Below are 26,343 nucleotides of genomic sequence, written 5' to 3' on the forward strand. Positions count from 1 at the left end.
ATAAAATATATTTATTCACTGAATCAATAGAACATTTTGAGCAACTCATAGCTTTTTTATGAGAGCTGATTCACCAAAAGAAAATCATTTCAATCCTCTACAGCAGAACTTCAGCTATAGAATTTAGGCATCACTGAGAAGTTAGGACAGGTAAAAAGACATTTATTAATACTTAGTGACATAACAGTTTTTTTTAATAACTTTAAACATTATTTCTCTTAATAATTTTTCAGGTAACAGTGTCTAAAGAATACAATTTTTAAGATTAATATACAAAATCACCTTAAGGAATTACTGCAAGATGCTACTTTGCCAGCATGGCCCAGCATTTGTCTTAGTTTGTTTTCCCTTCATCTTTGCTTTAAAAAAAAAAAGCCCAAAACTAAAAACAAAAAAACACCTAGAAGGTGAGGCAGGTGATTGTCTTCATGAGCTATTTGATATAGACAGTGGCAGAAGATGAAGAGAATAGAATGACATATTTAAAAAGCCAACTCAAGCACAGAATGCTTCCCATGTTATGATCCAGTGGAATGCAAGCTAGAAATAGGATAGAATTTAGAAATACGGCTCTGTGTTGATGGGTTAAGGCATTCAGACTCCCCAGTCCTTTTAAAGAACACTTCCTGTTCCTGGAGTTTCCTGGCAAACTCTTCTTCCAGTGTCTTTTTCCTAGGTCTCAATTTCTCTCTCCACTTCTTTAATTTTTGGCTGTGTTCCTCATCTAACTCCTTTAGTTTCTGTGTCTCATGCTCAACCAACAGGTGGCATTTTTCATTCTGCAGCTGAGGCAGTTCTCAGACATTGGCTTCACACTGCAACTGAAGATCCCGCATTTGATTTTCATGTTTCTGATGCTGAGCCATTCTCTCGTTTTTCTGCCTCTTTTCTTCTTGTGCAGCAAACTGTTTAATTTTGTCACAGTCCTGATCTGGCGTAGCTGTTGAGTTAATTCTCAAACTTTTCTTAAACATGGCCATTCGAGTCTTAGCTTCACTGTGTTGAATCTTGGGTAATATTGTTCTTTCTTGAGTCTGCCTGTTTTTCAGTTCCTCAAATAAGTCATTGACTGTAATGCTCCATTTGTTCTGTTTCCTTCTCATGGCGCTTAAGTAGCTGATGTCTTTGTATGAAATATTGATCTTTAAGTTGCTGTTTGAGCAGTTGGTGTTTTTCTTGTAAGTGTCGTTCTTCAAGCTCCCAAATTGCAGCTTCTCGAGCTCTCATGAGCTGTTGCTTGTTATTCAGGCACTTGCTCTCAATATTGGCCAACTCTGCCTTCTGTTGTTGGATGATCTTTTTCAGAGAGCCATCTAATTCTTATTGTTGCTTCTGAACAAACTCTTGTTCTTGAGCATGCTGGCTTTCTGCAAGTTCCTCTTTCCTGCATTCCATGAGCTCTTTTCTCAGCTCTTTGGGTGCCTTCTCCACTTCATTTATAACCTCCTTCTTTCGGTTCTTTAGTATGTTCTGAAATTTGGACAGCTCTTTCTCTTGCTCTCCTTTGATGCGTTTGGCTTCATCCTGCAAGCGATTTGTGTGTTCTTGTTCCAGATGTTCAATAGTCTGTTTCTGCTGGTTTTCTAATTTCTCGATTTCCCGGTCATATGCCGCTTTTTACTCATCATTTCCTGCTCAAAGCGCCGGAAAATTTGTTCTCGTTGTTGCTACAGTTTACTATTAAGCTGTTGTTGGGCTCGTTGCTCTTCTTTTTGAAGAAATCTTAATTCCCGAAGTTCCTGACATCTAAGAAACCTCAATTCTTCACTTTTGGAATCACTATCTGTAACTGTCTTTGACGTTGTTACACTCACTTCTACACCATCAACCATAAATTTGCATGTTTTCTTCAATGTTTTCTTTTGTCTTCTTGTTTCTTGTAAAGATATTGATCCACTGTCTTTAGTTTTACTGAGGAAGCTAGAGACGGATAAATTCAAGTCAATGCTGCTGTTATCAGCAGTAGAACCAGTGCCTGAATCAGCATCATGTTCCTTTTGATTCTCAGATTCTGGAAGCAGCATGGTTTCATTTTTTGACAAAGCACTGATTTCTCCTTTATTTTCTGCATCTCTAGAGTTGATATTAATACTGGGTATTAGAACAGGCTGAGGTTTACTGGGCTGTGAAACTGCAGTAACCTGAGGTTCTGTTTTAATTGGCACTTCACATGGCATTTCTTTTTCCTCTGTATCTATCTGAGTAGTGGCTTTATGAACATCCTGAGTTTCACCTCCTAAAGTCTTTTGGTCAGCATCAATCACTACATTTCCAACCTGTTTTTTCTGTGCTACTTCATTCAGTAATTTCTTCAACCTCATTTGTCCCTAGTTCTTCACTGGTCTCCAATATGTTCTCTGAACTGTTTATTAATTGTTCCTTATTTTTACCTTCTACAGATTTTTGATCTATCTCATTAGTTTCAACTATTTCTTTAATAGAAACTTCCTTAGTACCACCAGCCTCAAGATCCTCCTCAGGCTTCCTTATTAATTTCTGGTCTACTTCAATCACTTCTTCCCCATCATTACTCTGAGTATCCTCAGCACTGTTTTCAACAACCTTCTGAACATCTACTCCCTCGTTTATTTCTACCACATTACTTGTATCGTTGATGACATCTTTTTGAGTTTTGTCATCTTTTCCTAATTTCTCTTGGCTGTCTTCCTTTTTAAGGCCAACTTCACTATCAATTGCTTGAATATCTTCCTCTTTTTCTGCAGTCTCTTGAGTAACTGAATCTATTGTTTGAATAACAGTATCTTTAATTTCTTCAGATTTTATAAGCCTATTTTCAAATGTCTGTTTCTCTTCCTGATCCCTTTCTTCCTCAGATTTTAGATTATCTTCAATGTTTGTTTCTAAAGTTATCACTGCATTATTCTCTTTTCCTTCACTGACTGAATTAGTGTTCACAGTTTCTTGGTTTCTTGTATCAGGTAGATTTTCAGACTCAGGTCTCTTCTCTCTCCCATTCTCTTTGATTACTGTTGTTCTATTATGGAGTTCAGCCATAGCTTCTAAATGAGCATCATCAACAAGTTCATTAATTCTATCCATAGCCTTTTCAGGTTCACCAGTGGTAGATTTTTCAATAAGAAATTTGTTGTTGAATTTATCTTCAGAAGTATTACATTCTGTCTTTTCTGAGACAGATTCCAAAATACACGCATTTTGTGAAAGTTTGTCTTCTTCAGAGGTGGCAATACTAAGATCAGAGGAGGCATGCTTATCTGAAGGTATTGGCAGAGAATTTTCTGCTTCCTCATCATCATCTTCCTCTTTACCATCTTCAACTTCTGTTACTTCAGCCTTTGCCTCTGCAATCAATTCTCAGATTGGTTTATTGGAACCAACAGTAACAAAGGGATGCTGCAGTAGCTGAGATGTATTCCACCTAGCATCCACATTCTTTTCCAAGCATTTCTTTAGAAAGTCCTTAAAATTTGAAAACCATTTTGATGGCTGTGCTCAGTAGGGGGCTCAGATTTTGCTATTTTTAGCAGCACTCCCATTGGATTTAATTCATCATGAGGTGGTTCTATCTCAGCCATTTCTATTAAAGTAATACCCAGGGACCAAACATCAGCTTTGTAGTCATAGGGTCTGTCCTTAGATGTTTCACACGTGACTACTTCAGGAGCCATCCAATATGGTGTGCCAATAAAGGAATCTCTTCTTTGAATTGTCCTCGTGTTTTTAGCTGATACTCCAAAATCTGCCAATTTAATATCTCCATCTAAAGTAAAAAGAATGTTGCCAGCCTTTAGATCTCTGTGGATGATTTTATTATCATGTAAGTAGTTCAATGCCTCTAAAGTCTGTTTGCAAACTACTTGTATTTGGGACTCAGTTAATGGTCTCTCAAGTTCAAGCATCACAGCATCTACTTCTCCACCTGCACAAAATTCAATAAGGATCCAAAGATTATTCTCATAATAGAAGGCATCTAGAAGCTTGACTATATTTGGGTGATCACAAGATGCTAATATATCAATTTCAACCATGTAGTCTTCAAGTTCTTCAGATTTGGTGTCAATCACCTTTGCAGCAGCTAAAACGCTGGTCTCATTATTCTGGGCCTTGTACACTTTCCCAAAGGCTCCGTCATCCAGTTCTCCTATAATCTCCCTAAACTCCTCGGGGAGCAGGTCCCTCTTCACATGTTCGTACTGCCTCTTCTTCTTCTCGCTCCCCAACTTGAAGATCTTACGGAAATTGAAGAAGGACATTTTTCCTTCCAACACAGAGTTCCTTGCACTTAACGGCTAAAAACAATAAAGGGCAAAGTTTCTCCTCCCTCCTCTCCTGCACGCAGCCAGCGTGGGGTCCCCCGGCTCCCGCAGCTCCGGCCCACCGTCCCCCAGCAGGCGGGGCGGCGACTCGGCTCCGGCCCACGGTGGGGGGCCGCGCGGGTGGGCGCCTTGGCCCTGGCCCACCCTCTGAGGGGCGGCACCTGCCTGGCCCGAGGGTCCGAGCTGTCCAGACGCCCGAGTCGCGGTGGCTTAGGCCCATGTCACGGCGAGTCTCCCTGAAGCATTTCTTAATTCTCAAAGAGCTGGTAAAGAAAAAGATGGTACAAAAAGAAAATCTTTATCTGACAGTGAATCTGACGATAGCAAATCAAAGAAAAAAAGAGATGGTGCTGACAAACCAAGAGGCTTTGCCAGAGGTCTTGATCCTGAAAGAATAATTGGTGCCACGGATAGCAGTGGAGAATTAATGTTTCTTATGAAATGGAAAGATTCAGATGAGGCAGATTTGGTGCTGGCAAAAGAAGCAAATATGAAGTGTCCTCAAATTGTAATTGCTTTTTATGAAGAGAGACTAACTTGGCATTCTTGTCCAGAAGATGAAGCTCAATAATTGTGTGCATTGTTTTTTATATATATTTATATATACACACACAATCTGGGGCTTGGTTTTTGATTTACTAATGTGAAGAAATAACTACATCTAATAAATCAAGTTTGATACATTTGTTTTGAAAGTAGTATTGAGAGAATTGTTGGGGGGTGCATCAATAGCACTGGTTACTTTGAACAAACAAAAGCTTTCGGTAGTTGCTTCCTTTATCAGAAAAGAACATATGATACCATGGTATATTATTTCCTCTGCACTAGAGAACAGCTTTTCTAAATGCTAGGGGAAATTTCCATAGCCATTTTTCAGTCAGAACTTGTGTTTAACTCATGCCTAAGGACCATTCTGGGTTTTTTAAATTTGTTTTTGTGTGTGTATACGTAAAATGCATATGTAAATGATTCTCTTTATTTTTAAACATTCACCGAAACAAAAATCATGGGTAAGCCCATGTGTCTGTGATGCTATCATTCTGAGCAACCTAAGAATTGAAAATTTTCCTGAAGCTGTAACATTTCAAACTAAATAGTTGGTTCATAATTAATTGGATAATTTAAAGGCAGCCATATTAGAATCCGTATCTACATGTATATTCATATAAATGCAACATTGTGTTTGCAAAATTCCTAAAAGGAAATCTTTATCGCTACCAAAAATCTCCCCACCCAGATGAGGAAACTAGACAAATTCTGGTGTGTTCTAATACAGTAAACAAGACTTAGTTAAATGAACATTAAAGATTCCCCTAGTGAGCAATTCTTTTACAAAAACTTGAAATCCCTGTGCTGCATTGACTAAAAGTTCATGATTAATGGAATAGCTGAGGTTTGGCCCATGGAAACTTATTCAGATGGTTAGAAACGTTGGCAGTTTCAGACCTGCTGACATAAATGAGTGAACAAACTTTTTGTAATCTAAACTATTGACCTGCATGTTTTTTCTTACCCCAATTCATTTCTTACATGTAGGCTCAATCTTTTCAGTATTTGGGTTGCTGGTTCTGCAGAAGCCAGGAAGAACAGCCTTGTAGTAATCAGAATGGTATCCAACTGTATACTGTTTATTGTAAATACTGGTGAACAGCGGTCAATAAATATTTTTATATTCCTAAAAAAAAAAAAATGTTTCTTAACTGTAAACCCCTGGACAGCTGTAATAACCTAAGACTGACACTGGCTCAGGGTCTCTGCCCTGCAGATGCCATGCCCTGCGACTGCCCGTGTTTACCAGACCGAGACAGCCTTGGCCTCGCAGGAGGAGGCGGGGCCCAACCTCTGCGTTGTGTGAGGTCTCTCTGCGGCAGGTTGGCTGCTGCCTTTCGTCTTGTACATTCTGTGAAGAGAACATATTTTTAAAAATAAAATCAATCTTTTGAGGTGGTAGTGAGTGAGTGATTTGTGGGACTCTCAGAAACTAACCTCTTCTCCTTATAAGCACTGAATGAAGCCGAAAGAAATAAACTTTTGCTCTCCGGAAGTTGTCATCCTTTGTTTGAGCTGGCCACCTTTCTATTTTCGGGGCTCCTGATAGGGTCTCCAGGAGGTGACCCAGGACGAGAAGTGTCTGAGGAGCTAGTGGTTCCCGAGGGTTCGCTCGAGCGATGCGTGGTGACAGATGGGGCCTTGCTGAAGACTAACCCACATTCTGGGGGGAGCCTTCCTCCTCTGGTTCTCCTCTTCAGAATTCATTCCTCCTTCTACAGGAGCCCACGGACCTTATTTTTAACTTTTTTTTTTTTTTTGAGACAGGGTCTCACTCTGTCACCCAGGCTAAGGTGCTGTGGTGCCATCATAGGTCACAGCAGCCTCACACTCCTTTGCTCAAGCGATCCTCCTGCCACAGCCTCCCGAGTAGCTGGGAGTACAGATGTGAGCCGCTGAGTCCCGCCCGTCTGTCTTTTGATTCACCTTTTTGGTCAGTTTGGGCCCCTGACAACTCTAGCGTGGTCTGGTCTTGTCACCGTACCTGCGGGATCTGGTCACCGCAGACTCAGCGGTCAGGGAGCGTGGGCTCCTCCGCTGTGGCCCGGGGCAAGTCACCCGCCTTCTCCGGGTCTCCGTCTCCTCACCCACCTCTCAAGTGAAAACAGAACCAGGTGCTGCTCCACTGCTGCCGTGCGAAGGGCATGAGCTGGTGCAGGCGATGTCGCTAGAAGCGTCTGGAACACAGGGCCCCTCAGTGCGTGCCGACGGCACCCGCAGCGCAAGGCGGGAGCCTGGCCGACAGCAGTGTGACCAGGGCCCGCCCGGCCGGCCAGCGAGCCCGCCGCCCTCCTGCCGCCGCCCAGCCCCCCGGGGAGGAGAAGGGCGTCCTGTCCGGTCCTGCCCGCGCTGCTCCTGCCGCTCTGATGGCCCCGGCGGCAGCAGCCCACCGGTCCCCAGGGCAGGAGATTCCAGCCCTCGGCTTCTCCCGCTGCCGTCGCGTCCCCTGACTCTTCCTGGCAGCGTGCCCCGGCTCAGCCTTGAGCCCACCTTCCCACCCCTCGCCTGCCCTGGCCCCACGCCGGGGCTGCGGGCCTCTCAGCATCCTCCTTTGACCTCCCAGGATCTGCTGTCCCGATCCTGTCCCCAGAACCCGCTCTGGTGGAGGAGCCGTGGCCCGGGACACTTGGCTCCACCGAGCCCGCCGTCCAGACCCAGGGTTGCCAGAAAGGGCGGCGGCACCACCCCCTCCAGGGAGCCCCCCGGGCCTGGAGGAAAAGCTGCCGCTCTGAGAGGCCCGGGAGGCTGTGGAGTCGGCAGGGGCAGCCCAGGAGCTCCCGGTCCCCACACTGCACGTGCTGCGAGGGAGGCCAGCGTCCTTCCCTCCCGCCTGTGGGCCGGCTCCACCCTGGCCCTGCCCGTGCAGGGCCTCGCGTCTTTGGGCCTTTCTCTCCTTCGTGGCGTGTGGGGTGAAGGCCCAGGAAGGTCGCAGGACACAGGCCCGGGGCTAGGAGCAGCCGCCAGCGTGGATGTGAGCACACTAAGGCATCGCCACACGGCCCAGAAACATCCAGGCTGGACTCACTTGCGTCCCTGGATGTCAGGTGCAGGCAGGGGACACCCGCACCTGACGGGGAAGCAACTGCTACAAACCCTGCTGGGCGGGCCGCGGGTGACAGCTCGCTGCTGCCGCAGTCCTGCCTTACCTTCCCCGGCTGGTCCCCTGGGACCCTGGGCAAACAAACCGCATGGAGGTTTGTAATAACTTCCGACCGCTGTGAGTGGTGACAGGCAGGTAACTGCTCAGCGACTGGCTGTCTCCTGGCCGCGGCCAAAACCCAGCAGTCTCAGCGGGCGCCGCCTCCCCCATCCGAAAAGAATGGTTTCCGCTTCCCCGTAAGACAAACATCTGTAAACATTTCTCCTTTGATGTCGCTACGCTAGTCCCAAGTAATCCCCCCTCCATCCCGGCCAGCCGCAGAGGAAGAGGCTGCTGTCACCTGAAGCAGGGGCGGCCGGGACGCTGCTCACTTGCACAGAAAGAGCCGGTTCTGCGCAGCCTCCGCGGTGGCCCTGGGGGACCTCGCGCTGCTCTTACTTTTAAACTCCAAAGTCCATCTTGGAGCTAAAGCCCTCTTTCCCCACGAGATGCCGAGGGTCGTGCACGGTGTGAGGGACAGTGTGGACCTTGGACAATGACCCGTAACCCCAGAGGCAGCAGCAACGCTGGGAGCTGCCCGCCCGGCCCGCGAAGCGCTGGGAGGTCCCTTTAGCTCTGAGCGTGGGGACCGAGCCGCCCCCTCCCGCAGCGCCGCCGCAGCTCAGCCTGGGCCTCAGCGTTCTGTTTGTTTTTCCCACAAGCACCCCACTTTCTGATCCACTTGGGTTTGCTAGTGGTACTGTTTAAGCGGAACCCAAAAAAATGTGGGGAAAAAGCTTTAACAATCAAATGAAGGCGTTAATATGAATCCTAAACGCTCACTGTGTTACTCTTTGCCTAACGTACACATAAAAGATGGAAGGCAAAACAGTAAGACGGAATCTTTAAAACTCGAAATAGAAAGGTCCTCCTCTACAAAGCTCATTTGGGCTGAGCTGCTGCGAAACTCCCTTCTGAGGGTCAACGCTAGCGGGGACTAAAGTTCCCCCCAGCACCGCCTTTCTGTTGTCCTTCTCCCTCCTGGACCCCGTCAGAATATGTGTGGGACGGCGCCGCCACAGGGGCCTTCGGTTCCCTCATCTGCTCGTCCCCTTGTCCCTGTCCCTGTCCCTGCGGGGAGGGGTCCCGGCTGCAGGCACAGCAGCAGCAGATGCTGGGACACTGAGTCCTACAGGCTGCCCTCCCACCTCCCACCTCTCCGCTGCCTTCTCTGTCACACGGCCAAGAGCAAAGCCTCCTGTTGCTTTCTATTCTACCCTCCCACGGGGCACCAACCCCCACAGCTCAGCAATGCTGGCTGAAATCCACTAAACTGATTTCCCAGTCCCCCAGCGGTTTGTGGCAGCAGTCTGGAAAGCACCGGCCGGCCGAGACACTAACGACAGGGTGTCAGGGGCCCTCGCCAGGGGGCAGGGAGGAAGGAAGGCTTCCTAGCTCTTGTTCCCACAGACGGGCTCCTCCTGCCCTTTGCCCCACCTGCCACCTGCCACTTGCCGGTAAATAGCAGTTTAACACCCCGAAGCGCCTTTCATGCAAGGACTCACTGGATTAGGAGGAGCCAGCGGGAGCCTAAAGCAGATTAAGGGGAGACAAAGGAAGCTTTGGGGTTTATCTTCAGCTTTCCTGTTTCCAAGAGCTCCGCTCTCTTCCTGTGCTCAGCCCCAAGCATCAAAGGGAGACCAAAGGGAGGGAGGGAGAGAAGGAAAAGGAGGGAACCCTGCCACCCCCTCACCTGCTGAGGCCAACCAACACTAGATGGTCACCTCCACCCCTAGCCCCACTCATCCTAAGGTGAGCGTGGCCTTCCTGCCAGGGCTGAGACAATTTCTTCTTCTCCCTTCCTCTGTCCCTGCCCCAGCCCCTCCGTCCCTCCCTCCCTTCTCTCTCCCCTTCCTCTCTCCATCCCTTTCTCCCCTCCTCCATCCGACCGTCCAGTGTCCAGTCCTGGACACCTTGGGGAGGTTCCTTCCCTTCCCGGATCCCTGTGGGGCTGGGGCTGGAAGGCGCAGACGGGTCGGGCAAGCAGCCGCCCTGGCGGCCGGGCCTCAGCTTCAGCCAGAAGGTGGTGGCCCCAATGCAGAGCTGCCCTCTGTGCCTGGCTCAGCTGTCTTCGTCCTGGTGCTAATGGTTCGCACACCTCTGTGTCTCCTTTGGTTTTCAGGCCGCAACACTAAATGTGACCCCGACAGCCCTCGGGCTCCCTGTCTCACAAGGCCAGGCTGGGGGGGTAAGAGGAGGTCCCTGTCAAGAGTCTCCTCCTTTCACCCCCTCCCTGTCTGGGTGTTCTTCCGTCAGCTCTTACATCTGATGCTCATTGTCAACAGGTCCCACCTTGTGTACAGGCGCCAAAGGGACAGATGACTGGAAGGGCGGAGCCCATCCGGCCGACTTTCCCTCCTTCGCTGCATCTCTCTCGGGATTCTCTACATTTCATGTTTGAAAAGGAGGGCCCTGGGCACTGTCCCTGGTCACAGTGGAAGCTTCGTTGACCCGGAAAGACACCAAGCTCTGTCGTCTCTGCAGCCCTGCTGCTGACTGGACGGCGGATCCCAGGAAGGGAACACGGGAGCCAAGGCCGGCAGGAGAGCGGGGCTGGGTGGGAAGACCTGCTCCGCGGGAGGCTGTGAGGGTTCTGGAAGGAGCCCACCAAACCGTGAGCTCCTCAGGAGGAACAATGAGGTCAGGTCTAGAGATTCTTAGTGTGGGAGGTAGAAAGGGGTGGGTTGGGGTGGGGGCGAGGTGGGCATTTCTCTGCCATTTTAGGCAAAGAAGAAGAGTTATTCACCCCCCGTCCCCCTCCCTAGCCTACATGTGTGCACAAGCACACACACACAAACGGGTAAAAAATAGTAATCCACCAGACTGGTAAACTAGCTGTGGAAAATTCAAAATGGTTTTGGGTAAAGTTTCAAGGAAAGGAGGAGTGTGGCTGCACAGCAGGCTTTCTCCAGAAGGATTCTGGGCCCGTTTACAATTGCCGTCCTTCAGCTTCTCCACAGAAACACCAAAATGGCGTCTGGGTGGCGGCCACACTGGCGTGTCCACGCGGGTCACTGCCGTGCACACAGCAGCCCACCCAGGGGGTTTGTGTTTACTCTGCCGCACGCCACAATGGTCTGAGGAGGCTTTCAGCCAAAATAGATATGGCGACATGCTAACACAGGATTACAGAGTTTGCTGAAGGACAGACATCAGAAAACTGGCAGACTAGGAAGCTCTAAGCTTTCCTTTCTCCACAGAACATTAAAAAATAAAAAGAAATTTTTTGAACCACTTTTGACTGAGTACTGGAAAACAGTCAAAGGTTTACAGCAACCGAGTGAATGCCCGATCAAGAAAATGCCATCTTCAAAGTGAAAATTTCTGTTGTGTTTTTACTTACCCTGGTCCCACCTTCTTCCCAGTGTGGTGGCTGTATCAGTCTTGAAGCAGCAGCAACCAGCCTCGTTTCCAGTTCCTTCCCTGGTGCTGAAAGAATCAGAGCAGATATTACTTGCAAATTATTATGCACATCTCTTCTATACTGTCTGGGAGATACCTGAAGGACTGCCTCACTAATCTGTGTCACATAGCACAGAACACACACAGGTGGGAACACAGAGGGACAATGTTCATGAAAGCTGCAAGATGACTGCAGACTCACCGATGCCTGGGGTGAAAGATTATGAGTAGAGACATACAATAGACCACCTGAGGCCCAGACTGGAAGCTGGAGTGAGACTCTGAGAAATTGGGATATTCAAAAGCAGCTGTGTCTGCAGGGGAATTTACATGCTCAGGGACAACGTGTGCTCACAAAGTTCTGAGAGGACCTAGACTTTCACCTCATGCTGATCCCTGGGCTCTGAGCAAGCTTCACTGATTTGGAAGGAGTGCACAAAGACAGTCTGCAAAGACCAGGAGACCCCTTGGCCTTCAAGGAAATCTCTGTCCAAACATTAGCTGAACACAAAGTCAAGGAACAGAGACTTCAGCAATTACACATGACAAGGAATAGTCTTATAAAAAAAGTTTGGAAAAGTCTCAAACAAATGGACTGCTGCTACATGCTTCAACAATTTTTACAAAAACCAGCAACCCCTGGAGAAGGTAAAGATTCTGAATGTCAGAGTTACCACATTATAACAGTAAGATGCCCAATTCTCTCTCTCTCTCTCTCTCTCTCACACACACACACACACACACACACACACACACACACACCCCACAATGTGTACAAACAAAGAGGAAAACATGGCTCATTCAAGTAAAAAAATATTAAACAGAAACCATTCCTGAGGAAGCCCAGACATCAGACTTACTACACAAAAAAGTTTAAAACGTGCTCAAATAACTAAAGGAAAACATAAGCAAAACCACTAAAGGAGATCAGGAAAATGATATATGAACAAAATGACAATATTAACAAAGAGATCAGAATTTTTGAAAGTACCAAACAGAAATTCTGGAGCTGAAAGTACAACAACTGAAATGAAAAATTCACTATAGGTGTTCAACAGCAATTTGATTTCAGCAGACAAAAGAAAGATGAGTGAACTTGAAAAAAGAACAAATGAAATTATCTCATCTGAGGAGTAGAAAGAAAAAAGAAGGAAGAAAAGTTAGCAGAGCCTAACAGACCTGTGGGGCACCATCAAGCAGAAAAACACACGTTATGGAATTCCCAGAAGGAGGAGAGAGAAAAGCAAAACAGATGATTGAAAGAAATAATGGTTGAAAATGGCCCACATTTGCTTCTACACATGAATTCACAAATTTAAGAAACTTGAACTCTAAGTAGAATAAAGTCTGAGACCCATACCAATACACATTATACTCAAATTGTCAAAAGACAAAAAAAAAGAAAAAAAAGAATCTTGAAAGTAGCAAGAGAGAAGGGACTCATAACATACAAGAGACGCCCCATACGATTATCAGCAGATTAATCATCAGAAACATTTGATGTCAGAAAGCAGTAAGAAGATTTTTAAAAAGAATAAAGCAATGGGAAAGTAGTTTAAAGTACTGAAAGAAAAATAATGTGTCAACTGAGAGTTTTATATTCCAAAAACTGTCTTTCAAAAATATGCAAGAAATTAAGACATTCCCAGATAAACAAAAACTGAAGGAGCTCATTACTGGCCCTATAGGAAATGCTAACAGAAGTTCTTTAAGTTAAAATGAAAGAAAACTAGACAGTAACTCAAAGCCACATGAGGACAGTGCTGGGAAAGGCTCCTTCATTTCCAACGACTGCCTTCCCTTTGGCAGGGAGGTGAAAAGCCTGGGTGGTGGCAACTAGGGCAGGGCTGGGTCTCTCAAGCCCCCCCAGGGCTCATCTCCCAGCAGGAACTCGGCCCTGACAGTCCACATCTTCTGGGCCTGAAAGCAGGTGGAAGGCATTTCACTGCAGGGTCAACAGCACACCTGCTGTCACTCCAGCAGGTCCAGTTGATCTCTGACACATGTAAAGCAAGGTGTGAAGATAAAAATAAAAGCTTTGGAAGCTGTGTTTAAACAGGAAGCCAGTCCTACCTTCCAGCACATCCCCACACAGGCACCTCAGAGATAGTGCGGGTTTGGTCCACACCGTCCAAGAAAGCAAACATCGCAATAAAGCAAGTCACACCAATTTTTTGATTCCCGGTGTATGTAAAAGTTGTATCTATACCAGACTGCAGTCTATTAAGTGTGCAATAGCACTGTCTAAAAACAAAACGTAAATCCCTTAATTAAAAACCACTTAATTGCTAAAAAATGGTAGCGATCATCTGAGCCTTCAGTGAGTTGCAATCTTTTTGCTGGTGCGGAGTCTTGTCTTGATGGTGATGGCTGCTGACTGATCAGTGTGGTGGTTCCTGAAGGGCGGACGGCTGTGGTAGTTTCTTAAAACAGGACAACAATGAGGCCAGGTGTGGTGGCTCATGCCTGCAGTCCTACCTAGCACTGTGGGAGGCCAAGGCAGGAGGATCACTTGAGGCCAGGAGCTTGAGAGCAGCTGGGCAAAACAGTGAGATCTTGCCTCTTCCAAAAATAAAAAAAAAAATTGTCTGTGCATGGCTGGGCACACCTGTAGTCTCAGCTACTTGGGAGGATCGCTTGAGTCCAGGAGTTCGAGGCTGCAATGAGCTATGATCACCCCACTGTTCTCCAGCCTGGGTGACAGGGCAAAACCCTGTCAATCAATTAATCAATAAAGGAAGGAAGTTTGCCACATTAACTCTTTCTTTCACAAAAAAAAATTCTCTGTAGCATATGACACTGTGGGTAACAGTAGAACTTCTTTCAAAGTTAGAGTCAGTTCTCTCAAACTCTCCTGCTGCTTTATCAACTAAGTTTCTGTAATATTCTAAATCCTTTGTTGTCATTTCAACAGTGCTCACAGCATCTTCACCAGGAGTAGATTCCATCTGAAGAAACACTTTCTTTGCTCACCCATAAGAAGCAGCTCCTCATCCGTTCAAGTTTGGCCATGAGATCGCAGCAACGCAGTCCCATCTTCAGGCTCCACTGCTAATCCTAGTGCTCCTGCTATTTTTGCCACATCTGCAGTTATTTTCTCCTCTGAAGTCTTAAATCCCTCAAACTCATCCACGAGAGTTGGAATCACCTTTTTCCAACCTCCTTTTAATGTTGGTATTTTGATCTTCTCTCATGAATGGCATCTAGAATAGTGAATCCTTTCCAGAAGGTTTTCAATTAACTTTGCTCAGATCCACCACAGGAATCACTACCTATGACAGCTGTGGCCTTACAGAATATATTTCTTAAATAATAAGACTTGAAAGTCGAAATTACTCCTTGATCCACCGGCTGCAGGGCGGACGTTGTGTTGGCATGAAAACAACATCAATTTCCTGGTACATCTCCATGAGGGCTCTCGGCTGACTGGCTGTATTGTCAATGAACAGTGACATTTTGAAAGGAATCTCTTTTTCTGAGCAGTAAATCTCAACATTGGGCTTAAAATATTCACTGAAACACGCTGTAAACAGATGTGCTGTCACTGCTGTTTCGCCGACAGAGCACAGGCAGAGCCGAGTCGGCCTAAGTCTTAGGGCCCTGCGGCTTTCACAGTGGCAAATAGCACCGGCTTCAGCTTAAAGTCGCCAGCAGCATTGGCCCTGACAGAAGAGTCACCTGACCTGTGAGGCTTTGAAGCCGGACATTGACTGCTCCCATCCAGCTGTGAAAGTCCTGGATGGCACCTGCTCCCGACAGGAGGCTGTTTCATTCACATTAAAAATCTGCGTTGAGCGTGGCCGGCAGTTACCTTGGCGAGATCGTCTGGACAACTTGCCGCAGCTTCTGCACCAGCACCGGCTGCTTCCCCGTGAGTTTTACTAATGTTGTGGAGACGGCTTCTCTCCTTCAACCTCGGGAACCAACCTCTGCTGGCTTCCGACTTCCCTTCTGCAGCTTCCTCTCCTCTCTCAGCCTTCACAGAACTGAAGAGAGTTAGGGCCTCGCTCTGGATTAGGCTTTGGCCTAAGGGAACGCTGTGGCCGGTTGGATCTTCTGTCCCCACCGCTAACACTTTCTCCGTGTCAGCGAGACTATTTCACTGTCTCATCACTTGTGTGATCGCTGGAGCAGCAGTTTTCATTTCCCTCAGGAACTTTCCTTGGCAGTCACAGCTTGGCTGACTGCGGGGAGTTAGCTACGCTCCCGCTCCCCGCAAAGGGGGTTTTGTCTCTTTCTTCGGATCAGGTCTCTAAGTTGACCACGCCAGTTTGCGGGGAGTCAGCTGCGCTCCCCGCAAAGAGGTTTTCTCTTCCGATCAGGTCTCTCAGGCAGGGGTCATCACAAAGGATGAAAAAATAGTAGGAAACAGAATAATAATAATAATACACAGAGCCAAAGATATAGTTTATAAAGTAAAGGTTTATGAAAATAGATAAAAGTAGGGTATCCGGATGGGGATATTTCCTCCCGCTAGCAATATCTCCCCAAAATGAATATCCACACAGGTGTTATATAGGGTAGATACAGGCTCCCGTTGGCAAGGGCAATGGGATTCACATGCTAACAGGCAGTTTGCTTTAGGGTCAAAGTCTTCTAAAAGGCAACTACAGATCCTTCAACTAACTCTAACTAGGGGAACAATGAGTTGTAAAATCTTCTTGGGGGAAACTTCTAAGTTTTCTGATAAGGCTATTGCTTCAAAAAACAGAGACATCTTGGCTCCGGTGATTGTGTTCTTGGAGACAGAGATGATCTCAGAAGTCAACATGAGCTGTGCTTTGTGTTAATTACTTTAACCGCATGGCTCCTTCTGGGCCCGGCGTGGGCATTAGCATATCTCTCTGATCAGCTCTCATCTCCGGGGGTCCTTGCCAGCTCTGGCAACCCATGGCTCTAGGAAGAGGCCTGCCTTGTCTTTCAAAACAGGTGAGAACCATAGGCCCAGTTTACAGCTGTCTCTTTGAAGTGCAGCTTTTACTGACCAAGGAGACGCCCTCCTGAGACGAGGCAGCTTTTGAACTAACACATTTCTTTTTTCTTTAAGGCAAAGCCTTATGTGACTTCTGAAATCAAATCTTGTCTCCGGAAATACAGGGGGCATTTCTGTGACTCAGTATTCTTAGGCTCAACAGCTGACCTCGGAGCAAGCTGTCACCTGTCTTGGCTTCAGACTTGCCTTCCTTGCTAAATTTAATCCTTTGTAGCTTTTGACTAAAAGCGAGAGACGTGCAACTTCCCTTCCCTTGAACACTCAGAGGCCCCTGTATGGTTATTAATTGCCCTAATTTCTATTTTTTTATGTCTCAGGAAACAGGGAGGATTGAGGAGAGGGAGAGAGATGGGAGACTGTACTCCCCCCACAACAGGACATCAATGCAAAACAGCCCTCGGAATGAACCCCACCTCCAGGGAGGAAGAGCGGTGCTGTGAGATGCTGGGCCTCAGACCCGTCTCCACGCTGGAGCACCCACGACAGTAGACACAGAAGCTGGAACGTGGGTCTCTGTGGAAGGAGAAAGGTGGCAGTCTCGCACTTCCCACCCTCTGCCTGTCACCAGCTAGTGCAGCACTCTCGCTCCCAGGCTCCCTTCTCCCTCCTCACCACTCACCCCTCCCGGCTTACCTCTCCTGTCTCGACTCTTTGCAGGTCAGGACCGGCCCTTTCCCCTCCACCCTCTGTGCAAAGCCCAGAAGAAATCTGAAAGTGACACGGGGGGAGGCAGCTGTTGAGACTGACAGAATCTAGGCAAGAGAACACCCTCCCACTCCACGTGGTTTAGCAAATTTCCAGAGAATACGGCGGGACGACAGCACCAAAGTGTCACCTTGTAATAAAGTGCTCTCATACCTAGAACCATTCTCTGGGCTCATCTCTCCCAAGAGGCTCAGGAGTTGTCCCCTGGACACCTGGTTCCCGACCCTGTGCTCTTAGGACTCAGCTGCTCTCACTCCCGACACACGGGAAGGAACTTCTTTGAACTGGTGACTTTGCAAAGCAACGCTATAGCGGGGTGAACAGAATTGAATTCATACTAAGGTATAGAATATCGGCAGGTTATTGAGCAATTAAGTTAAACATAATTCTGGAGAACTGCAGTTGTGCGTCAACTTTAACCCTGCATGTACAACACTGTGCTGTGAGCCTGTTACTAACTTCCACCCCCGCTGGCCCCCGCCAGTGGCCTGGCCCTGGTTTGTCCAGGCCCATTGCCTTCGTTACCTGTCTCTGTCCTCCTGTGTGTCCCAAGCTGGTCCAGACGAGCCCGGGTGGGATTCGTCTCCCGCGGTGTCTGCGGACTGGCCGGCTGCAGAGACTGTTCAGTTCTCTGTTGCTGCAGCTGTGAAAGTACAGAACTCCCTCCTTAAGCACATGGCACTGTCAAACAGGGTCACAGTCCCGCGCCTGGTGGTCTCGTGCCTGTGCGAAGGATGACAGGCCTGAGAGTTCCCCTGTCTGTGCTCCCCTGAGTGTGCATGTCCCCAAGTCCCCCTGCCGCTGTGAGACGCCTCTGCCAGAGGAAAGGCCCGGCTGGCCCCCCACAGGGTGGACAGAGATTCGCAGACCTGGTGGGCGCCAAGAGGGGACAGTCCACCCTCCCGCCGGGGCCCCCGCAGGACCCGATTGGGCCAAACAGAAGCCTCTTCTCTGGGTGGTTTCCTGTCTGTCCCTCAGTCTCAAATCCTCCACGTGCCACCTGCAGCTCAGACACCAGCGCTAAAAGGTAACTGCTCTGGACAAAAGGCTGCTTCCCCGCAGTTGGGGGTTTACCATGGCCTTTCCCAGCGTTAAGTGCCAGGGACACACAGGAGGATGAGACTGTCAACGAGACCTTGTGAGGAATGATGCCGGAGAACCGTAAGGACCCACCAGCTGGCGTTGAACAAGGAAAGCGCCCAAAGCACTGGGGGATTGTCGGTGCCCTCCCAGGTGTCAGTCTCCAGTTCACTCTCCTGGTAGATTACGTGTAGGACGGAGGACCAGGTGGAATCTTCTTTCAGTGTTAGGGGGCTACGCGGTGGCTCACGTGACCTCCAGGGGCCTGAGCCAAGGGGGAGGAGCAGGCAGTGGGTCCCGAGCTGAGTTCATGGGTGGTTGTCTGCTGCGGGGTTAGACGTGGGGAACCCCAAGTGCATCGTTTTATATGCTAGGATACAATACCAGATCTTGTGCAACTAAGAAATTCCATTCCTAGGCCAGGCGCAGTGGCTCATGCCTGTAATCTTAGCACTCTGGGAGGCCGAGGTGGGTGGATGGCTCGAGGTCAGGAGTTTGAGACCAGCCTGAGCAAGAGTGAGACCCCGTCTCTGCTAAAAATAGAAAGAAATTATCTGGACAACTAAAATATATACATAGAAAACATTAGCCGGGCATGGTGGCACATGCCTGTAGTCCCAGCTGCTCAGGAGGCTGAGGCAGGAGGATCACTTGAGCCCAGGAGTTTGAGGTTGCTGTGAGCTAGGCTGACACCATGGCACTCACTCTAGCCTGGGCAGCACAGTGAGACTCTGTCTCAAAAAAAAAAAAAAAACAACAGAAGTTCCATTCCTAAAAACAGTGTGTTGTTACACACTGCTGTTGGAGATCATCTTGAATCGGCTGAGACCTAGAAATCATCCTCCTTCCTTTGTTTACTAAATGCCTAATATGAACTGGTTTCTTATCAGTTGCCCTTCTCTGCAAAAAAGCCCGGTATGGAAAAGGTGGCTTCTGCCCAGCAGTGATTCCAGCCTCCGTGGGCCTGTGTGTGTCTGGGAGGGGCCCGTTTTCCCTGCGGCCTCCGACTCGCCCATCCACCACCCTCCTGCTCTTGGTTCTTTCAACGACCGTGGGACGGGCGGCCAGGAGGGAGCGACGTCTGCTTCTGAGCGAGGCTCCTACAGGTCTCCACCTGCCCTCAATGATCATTCGCTTCCTCAACTGCCAGCATCTGATCTAGCTGGGACTCCAGAGGAAACAAGAAATGTTCACTGGACAAGAATAAAGAGTGTGCTAATGCACTGGAGATTTCTCCCTCGCCCTAGTCACTTGTCTCTTCCCCTCCCTCCAGCCTCCCTCCAGCCCCCGCTGGCCCTGCCAGTGCTGCGTGTCTGCTTCAGGGGCCCGGGTCTTTCCACATTTCAGGAGGCATCCCGCTGAGCCCTCCTGAGTTCACCAGGGACAGCGACACCTGCTGCTGCTTTTCTGCTGCAGGACAATTTCATTCTCCCAGAAAACACACTTTGGGTCCCTACTGGGTGCCAGGCTCTATTTTAAACACTAAGGCTACAGAAACATACACACACACACGCGGTTCCTGCAGTAAAGCCAGTTATAGTGTTGTAGGGCAGACGGGTGACTGTAACAGAGTGACGAATGCTGACAGCAGTCAGGACAGGGATGGGGGTAGGATCCCAGAGAGAGGGACATCTAGCTCAGACAAAGAGACAGGCATAAAATTCCTGACACATCCCGCTACAGCTGCATCCTGGACACCCAGTGGCTTTGGCAAGGAAGTGAAGATGATTTAGACATTTATCTTCACTTAGCTTTGCTTGGGGACAAGTGCCCTGCAGACTTGTCTACCTGGCCCAGATGACTCAGGTAATGAAGATAGCCACTCCGCCCCACACAGCCCCATCCCACCGTCTACCTGGGGCTTGGGTGGCTGCCATTGCATGAATCTGGAAGCAAACCAGTCCCGGCCACTAGAGAGGAGTATTTGCTTCCAAAAAGTCACGTGCCCTCACCCACGCTCTGTAATCTGCCTGCGACTGGCTAGTGGTGAGGGTCCTTTTTCCCCTACGGGCTGAGCTCTAGAGGCACGACAGGCTGGTGAGGGTCTTGTGTCTCAGCCCCACTGCCCCTGGATCCACGGAGGCTACTTTAAGAGGGGCCGTCAGCGGGCGAGGGGAGAGCTCCTCGGGAGCACGGTGTTCACGCTGTCGTGTTTCCGTGCCTCGGTTGCACCATCCCTCACTCAGAGAAAATGTGCTAAGTAGTTCCAGGAGACAATTAAGGGGAAAATAATTGCACAGCATTTTAGGACAACGTATCAACAAGGGCAAATATCAGCAACTTCACTGGAGGAGGCGGAGGACGGCCCTCTAGTTGGGAAACCAGGCCTTTGGCAAAAGAGTTTAAACTCCCTGACTACATTTTATTGACAAGGTCAGTCTTTATTCTTGCTGCCAAAATTAGAATCTAACCTTTTTTCTCTGTCATAACAACCCTGGTGTTTAATCACCAATTGTGCAGGGTGGTAAAAAAAAAAAAGTTGTATCCTTTAAGTCTGGAGATTGACAACACAGAGGAGGGAGCTATTAATTTCCAGAACCACCCTGTCCAAGAACTATTTTCCTTTCCTCTCTTCCCAGATACCCAGATGGAAATCTGCCCTTCAGAGAAGGAAGGAAATGACACAATGGACAAGACTTCTACGAATAAGTAAGCTTTGCCCAGGACATGGACGGAAAAGTAAAGAGAGAGAGAGGGGGAGAGAGAGAAACTCGTTAACCCCGCCTGACGGCGCGTCAGATGCGGTGTGTGTCCCTCCCCATCCCAGCACTGGACAACCAGGACACTGAGCAGCCTATGAGCCTTCTCGTGTTCACCACACGAGTTCACGGAGAAACAAGAACAGCGTGCTGTGTTTCCAGACCCTCTGCCTGGCTGCCTGAGGATGCAGCCCCTGCCCACATCCAGCCAGGGCCACGGCTTCGGATGCTCATTCAGGGACCTCACACTGTCGCTAGGACAAGGGCAGCAGGCACGTGGCTGAACCAAGTCCATGGCAGGACGTGCGAGGCAACTGTGGTGTAGAGGGGGCGAGGAGGTGGAGGGAGGGCCGCCACAAAAGCAGAGCAGGAAAGACGTGGTTTCCTGGAATGAGGGCAAGAGCACGTCAGAGAAGCTCGATGGTCAGGAAGGCTGCGTTCCTGCCCGAGCTAGATGCAGGCAGAGGCAGGTCTGGGATAGAAGGACAAACGCTGCCTGTAACGGGATATGAAATCTCAAGTCCCTGTGTCTCTTTTTTCCTGCCTTAGATTTGGCCCGTCCTTGGCTGGACAGGGAGGGAGAGTGACCCTCCCTGGGACGTGCTGACCAGGCGGCTGGGTCTGCAGGGAGAGCCTTCCTCTCGGCAAAGAAGGGGGAGATACATTCGGTCGTGAACGGCTCAGAATCCTGTTTTAGAAGTTCTTTCTGATTTGACCACCATAGCTTTTTGTGAAAGAAAAGCCAGGAAGATGGCTTTGATGTGAAAGAGAAAGGGGGATCCAGGCACAAAGTGGAGGAAGGTGAGGAAGAAACCAAGAAGTGGAGAGAAACCCCAGCTCTGAATCTGGGAACTCAGTGGCAGCAAGGGAGGGAGTGGCCCCAGTGTGGGCGGGAACTCAGCACTGCAGCAAGGGAAGAGCCCCTGGGGGTGCAGTTTAAATACCCAGGAAGTCCTTCAGCTCAGGCTCTGCCCACAGAGCTCCTGGCCAGCACCGTGCACCCACCCACATGCACACACACACATGTGCACCCACCCACGTGCACACACATGCATGCACACACACCCAGGTGCACCCATGCATGTACACACACACCCAGATGCACACCCGAATGTGCACCTACCCATGTGCGCACACGCGTGTGGACACACGCCCACATGCACGCACACCAAATACAAAGAAGTCTCCTGGCACCACACAGGCTGGTGGGCAATAGCTCATCTGGGCCAGGGGTTGGACTGAGCAGCCTGGGCTAGAACAGCGGGAATCAACACACACCAGGATACGCATTCCTTGAAAGACAAAAGGATTTTGTGACTATCTGAGGTAAAGCAAGTTTGGAGAAAACTGTACACCAAGGTTGAAAGGTATCATGATGCCCCAAAGATCTTGCCTCTGGGACTTCAAGGGCTTGTGGAGCCCTCCCACAATGCTGCGGGGCTGGCGGGGGTGACCAATAGAGTCTGGGGGAGGTGATGCCTCCTGCAGCTTCTGCCTTGTCCCTTGGGGGAAGCTGGCCACCACAGCGGGAGGACCCTGAAGCAGCCCTGTACAGAGGGGTCCGGGGAGAGGAACCGAGGGCTCCACCAATCACCAGCTTGCGGGCCGAGTGAGGATCCCCGGCTCCAGTCCAGCCTTCGGATGACGCGTCACCAGCTGACACCTTTACTGCAGCCTCGGGGGAGACCATGAGCCAAAGTCACCCAAGCAGGACGCTCATAAATTCCTGACCCGCAGATGCCGTGAGTGGCATCTCACAGTTTATTGTTGTTTCTAACCACTGGCTTTTGGGATAATATGTTCTATAGCAATAGATAGCCAATATAAATATATACTAGCATGTTGAGATCTTAGAGGGAGTCCTGCAGTTTCAGATAACGTGTTCAGCTTTCACTCAGTGTTTGGCAAATGCTTTTGTTACACAACATTTCTTTCAAAGAACACCTCACGAACACCTTAGGGTGTAATGTCGCACCCGAAGTGTACTTTAGGAAGATCTGGGCTGGCTCTGGTTGTATTTGTGGTTAAAACTTATATCACATACACTTTATGCAATAGTTTGCATGAGATAAAATTGCATCTAAAAATATTTAAATAAAGACTTAATTGTAATTTTAGAAACATAACTACATCACATGCATTTAGGTAGTTCCCCATTTAAAGGAAATCTTGTGTCGAGTTAGCATTTGGAACACGGAAATTTGCTTCCCATCCCATCGTCTTTTAATATTAATATATTGCTTTTTCTAGGCTAGCTGAAGGAAATAAAAAATAAAATAAGAAATAATGTATTGGCTTTTTTGTAAAATCAAAGCTTATTTTTATAACTGTATTTAAAGCATTTGTAAAATGAAAAAATAAAAATAAAAGACCACTCTGGTCATTAAAAACTTTAACCCCAGCTTCTGGTTAAAATGGGAAACCTGAGCTGTTTGCTGCTCTAAGTAGTCTGGTTGTCTGAAGAGGAGAAGGTCGAGGAAGACTCGGCACAGCCCCAGGCGTCCCGGAGGGCTGGGAGGGAAACACTAAGCCATTGTCCTCCGGGCCACTGTGGAATGAGCCCAGGACACTCACCCAGAGAAAACTCATCTCCTCTCTTGAAGGATAAGGGGACTCAATTCTGAGAATGGCTTCAAAGAGCTAGAAGTAAGAGCGGCCTGAAATTCCAGAGCCTTCAAGGTTGTTCCCAGGCAGAGGGCTGCAGCACCCAGGGCCTCCTTCCAGGCCGGTGGTGAAGTGGCCTCAGACCGAGTCCTGGCCCAGCCCCTGCCAGCGGGGCCACCTCAGACTCCTACTTGGCCTCTTCTGGCCTCACTTTGTTCACTTGGGAAAGGGGGTAGTGACACCTACCGCACAGGACTCCCAAGTGGGTCACGTGAGAACAGGAAGCAGCAGGTGCTCAATTCACCTGGCCCCCCACTGTGCTGCTTCCTCCCCTTCCCCCTCCCCCATCTGCCCCTTGGAGCCACGTGACCCCGCTGACCCCAGTGCACTCAAGACCCCCTACGGCAAGGGAAGCCCAATTCACCAGAGGCGTCGATTAGGGGAGATCATTCTTCACTACAAAAGGATTTTTCTCTTTCCCAAAGGATTCACTTAGAATAGCTTGTGGCCTCGGATAGGAACCCCAACTTCCCCGGAGTTTACAGACAAGTAACTGCTTGGGAACCTCAACGCGGACGCCGGCGGGCACTCCACGATCAGTCGGCCGTGCAGCCTTCCCGACACCGTGACGCCAGCCCAAGGCAAATGCTCATGAAAACCAGTTGTGCACAGTTTCTCAGGAACATTCTAATGGAAGCAGACCCGCCACTGCCCGGTGCCCCAACACGACAGGCGGCGGCGGCTGCCCCCCGCGCTGGCCAGAGCAGGCCGGTGCCCGGCCACGGGGTTTTAGTTGAGTGAGGAAAATGAGCTATAATTACATTGTCAAGAAGTCAGCTCGTGTAATCTCAGCTTGGGTCTCGAATGCCCCTCACTAAACAGAACGCACCTGTTCCATTAAAACAGCCCCTCGCACCCTGTCCCAGCGTGTTGCCATGGAGACTCCACAGGCCTGCAAAGCAAGATGCTGGCCGGCCCCTGTCACCCGGCAAGATGAGGGGAGACTAAGTGCCCTCAGGGAGCAGCTGGGTGCCCAGGCCACGGGCCTGCTGGGTGCACATTCAGCCCTGGGCATCTGCCAGGTGGCAGGACCCCTGCAGGAGGGCAGCCCCGGCCCTAGATCTCATGGGGGCTGCCTGCGGGGCTCTGAGGAGCCTGGGGCTAGAGGACCTGGACTTGATGTGGACAAAGAAAATCCCCCAGGTCCCCCTCAGCTCCAGCCAGGAGAATTTCTGAGAACAAGGGGCACAGAAAAGGAAGAAGAAGAAAACACAGGCTATGTCCTCACAGTGTGCAGTCTAGCTCAGGAGCTACATCTAATCCACTCACTGCACGGACAATAATCCAGGACCGAATGTCACGCCTCAGCGCGGCAGGGCTCGGCTGCTGTGTGGCCAGAGAAGTCAACAAGCCCATGAGGCAGGCAGGTCCCACTGGACCTCAGGAACGGAGGAGGACTGCGACCACGTCTCGAAGCTCCCCATTTACCAGACCCTGTGACGAGTGCTTCTCGTGGGACTCTGCACGTCACTCTTCTGCCGACATCGTGCGGGTGCTGGTACCATTTTCATTTTACATGAGGTGACCGGATTCTGAGGGTTCAATGAAGTCACACACATGGTTTTAACACGGATCTCTTTAACCCCGAAGGCCCCTTGGTCCTAACCTCATTTAGATGGGCAGGAGGCAGGGAGTGTTTGAAAAATATGAAAGAGGCCAGCACAGCGGCGCACACCTATAATCCCAGCACTTTGAGGGGCTGAGGCGGGAGGATCACTTGCGGCCAGGAGTTCGAGAGCAGCCTGGGCAACACAGCAGGACTCCATCTCTACAAAAATAAAAATTAAAAAATTAGCTGGAACCTGCAGTCCCAGGCACTCAGGAGGCTGAGGCAGGAGGATCACTTAAGCCCTGGAGTTTGAGGTTGCTGTGAGCTAAGCTGACACCATGGCACTCTAGCCCAGGTGACAGAATGAGACTCTGTCAAAAAAAAAAAAAAAAAAAAAAAAAAAACACACAAGAGAATCTATTGGTTCTGAAAATGAGAAATGGACCCACAGTTTGAAAAAGTCATCCAATGTGACCTCGTCCACCAAGGTCCCGATTAGCACTGTCTCATTACTTCACATTCAGATTCATGTACTGGTTTCCTACGGTCTCCCTTGATGTTGAAGCATCTTTCCCACCACGCTCCAACACCCTTGGATCAACCCCCATGGCGGAAGGCTTTAATCTTGAAAACAACTTTCCATGAGTCATCGTGATCCCTGAATTAATTGACGCTTCTTAGCTGGATGTCTCAGGGCAGGGTGTCTGAGACACGGGTCTCAGGGCTGGATGTCTCAGGGCTGGATGTCTCAGGGCTGGATGTCTCAGGGCAGGTGTCTGAGACACGGGTCTCAGGGCTGGATGTCTCAGGGCAGGTGTCTGAGACACGAGTCTCAGGGCTGGATGTCTCAGGGCAGGTGTCTGAGACACGGGTCTCGGGGCTGGATGTCTCAGGGCAGGTGTCTGAGACACGGGTCTCAGGGCAGGGTGTCTCAGGGCAGGTGTCTGAGACACGGGTCTCAGGGCAGGGTGTCTGAGACACGGGTCTCAGGGCTGGATGTCTCAGGGCTGGATGTCTCAGGGCAGGTGTCTGAGACACGGGTCTCAGGGCTGGGTGTCTCAGGGCAGGTGTCTGAGACACGGGTCTCAGGGCAGGGTGTGAGCAGCGTCCACCAGAACCGCACATTTGGGCCCCGCAGGGTCTGGCTTGCCTGAGAGGGAAGAGGAAGTGAGTGGCCTGAGTTGGAGCTGCTGACGGGCGGCTCCCGGGTGCCCTCACAGAGTCGAGACCAACTCTCGGCCCTTGGAGCGTGGAACTGGCTTTGGGGG

General features: G+C 49.4%; 2 long non-coding RNA genes and 1 pseudogene across 4 annotated transcripts; all 3 read right to left on the bottom strand.

Moving 5' to 3' along the window:
• Nucleotides 1-233: 233 nt before the first annotated feature.
• LOC123630011 lies at nt 234-4,340 on the bottom strand (annotated as a pseudogene).
• Nucleotides 4,341-5,726: 1,386 nt separating this feature from the next.
• LOC123630012 lies at nt 5,727-16,815 on the bottom strand. Of its 3 annotated transcripts, none has more exons than XR_006732532.1 (4): nt 16,792-16,815; nt 11,327-11,412; nt 6,829-7,021; nt 5,727-6,195 (listed from the first exon to the last, which is right to left on the bottom strand). It is a non-coding gene; the product is annotated as an uncharacterized LOC123630012 (long non-coding RNA). The 3 variants fall into 3 exon arrangements; XR_006732531.1 differs by lacking the exon at nt 16,792-16,815 and adding an exon at nt 11,588-11,714; XR_006732533.1 differs by lacking the exons at nt 11,327-11,412; nt 16,792-16,815 and adding an exon at nt 7,870-7,939.
• Nucleotides 16,816-17,029: 214 nt separating this feature from the next.
• Nucleotides 17,030-17,689, bottom strand: LOC123630013. The gene is made up of 3 exons (XR_006732534.1): nt 17,609-17,689; nt 17,237-17,389; nt 17,030-17,086 (listed from the first exon to the last, which is right to left on the bottom strand). It is a non-coding gene; the product is annotated as an uncharacterized LOC123630013 (long non-coding RNA).
• Between the last annotated feature and the right edge of the window lie 8,654 nt (nt 17,690-26,343).

Source organism: Lemur catta, unplaced genomic scaffold (genome assembly GCF_020740605.2).
Source record: "Lemur catta isolate mLemCat1 unplaced genomic scaffold, mLemCat1.pri scaffold_67_ctg1, whole genome shotgun sequence".
NCBI lineage: Eukaryota > Metazoa > Chordata > Mammalia > Primates > Lemuridae > Lemur > Lemur catta.